The sequence below is a fragment of the Capricornis sumatraensis genome, chromosome 3 (assembly GCF_032405125.1).
Source record: "Capricornis sumatraensis isolate serow.1 chromosome 3, serow.2, whole genome shotgun sequence".
In the NCBI taxonomy this organism is placed as follows: Eukaryota; Metazoa; Chordata; class Mammalia; order Artiodactyla; family Bovidae; genus Capricornis; species Capricornis sumatraensis.
This window is the reverse complement of record NC_091071.1, coordinates 86,096,655-86,098,214: the sequence shown is the minus strand read 5'-3', so window position 1 is coordinate 86,098,214 and position 1,560 is coordinate 86,096,655. Positions and strand designations below refer to the sequence as shown.

The following is a 1,560-nucleotide window of genomic DNA, read 5'->3' as shown; positions in this document are numbered from 1 at the left end:
AATAAGGTATAATAGCACCAGGCTTAACAGAAGCCTCTAGTTTTCTGATTTCTGCTACTACAGAAAACTTAATTATATCAAAGTCAACAAAGTCTAGTGTAAAGGAAGCCCAGTGGAGGAAAGCCACTCCAAGGGAAGAATCACCTAAGGCACCACAGAGAGCCTGAAAGGCAAAACACAGACTGGAAGAAGTTTACAATTCATCTGTCTGATTAAGGGCTCACTTCAGAATAATCATGGTGTCATGGAGAGGGATTTATTTTATAGTCGCTCTATTTGGGGGAAGGTTTTTTGGAAGCATTTTCATGCGGGATCCTTGTTCACCTTTGATGTTTATAAACCCATCATGGTATTGCTGGATCAACAACTGCCTTGTGGCAACTCGGCTCACACTACCTGTGGCATTGCTGGAGGTAATGCATTTGTTAAATGCATCACCTGTAATAATCACTTTTATAATAGGTAATGCATTTGTTCCTGGAGAAAGACGTTTTATTATCATGAATCACTGGGCAAAAGTGGACTGGATATTCCTGTGGAATTGTCTGATGAGATATAGCTATTTCAGATTAGAGAAAATTTACCTCAAAGCCAGTCTCAAATGTGTCCCTGGATTTGGTTGGGCCATGCAGGATGGTGCCTATATCTTCATTCAGAGGAAATGGAAGGATGGCAAGAGTTATTCTAAGACATGATTATTTTTGTGATATCGGTGAACCACTTCAGCTCCTCATATTCCCAGAAGGGACTGATCTCATAGAAAATAGCATGGCTTGAAATAATAAATTTGTTGAAAAGACTGGACTTCAGAAATATGAATATGTCTTATATCCAAAAGCTACAGCTTTACTTTTGTAGTAGACCATCTAAGAACCTGGATGCTGCCCGTGACATCAAGGTGACATACCCTCACAACATTCTTCAGAGAGGCGCTTCCTCCTCAGGGACTCTCTCAAGGAAATCCACTTCCACGTCCACTGATACCCAATGGATATCCTCCCCACGTCCAAGGAGGACCTCCAGCTCTGGTGCCAAAAATGGTGGGAGGAGAAAGAAGAGAAGCTGTGCTCCTTCTATTAAGGAGAAAAGACATTTAACTTTATGAGACAGACTGCCATTCCAGCTTGCAAGTCTGAGCCCAGGGTCCTTGTGGTCAAATTGTTCTCCTACTGTACTGGACCCTGCTCAGTACTGCAATGTACCTGCTCATCTATTTGTACAGTTTGTCCAGTGATATTTTATAATCACCATCACCTCTGTGCTGCAGGAGAGAATATTTGATGGACTAGAGGTCATCAGACTTGCATGTTACCATTGTTTAGACAAACACCCATGTTTAAGTGCAAAGAAAAATGAGTAAGATTCTAAGGTTCACAGTGTAAAAGCTTAGGGATATTTTGGAAATGTTTTAAGCCTTTGTAAACTGTGATGCATTTTTGCACTACTATGTCAAATATTTCTCACTACTATTGTTATTTGCTACAAATATTTTCCCTTAATTTAGTTGGAAAATATTGCTATATATATATACATATATATATATATATTTTTTACATCTCT

At 39.4% G+C, this 1,560-nt stretch overlaps 1 pseudogene; it reads left to right on the top strand.

Moving 5' to 3' along the window:
- The first annotated feature begins 236 nt into the window (after window positions 1-236).
- LOC138076945 (lysocardiolipin acyltransferase 1 pseudogene) lies at window positions 237-1,360 on the top strand (annotated as a pseudogene).
- The last annotated feature ends 200 nt before the right edge of the window (window positions 1,361-1,560 follow it).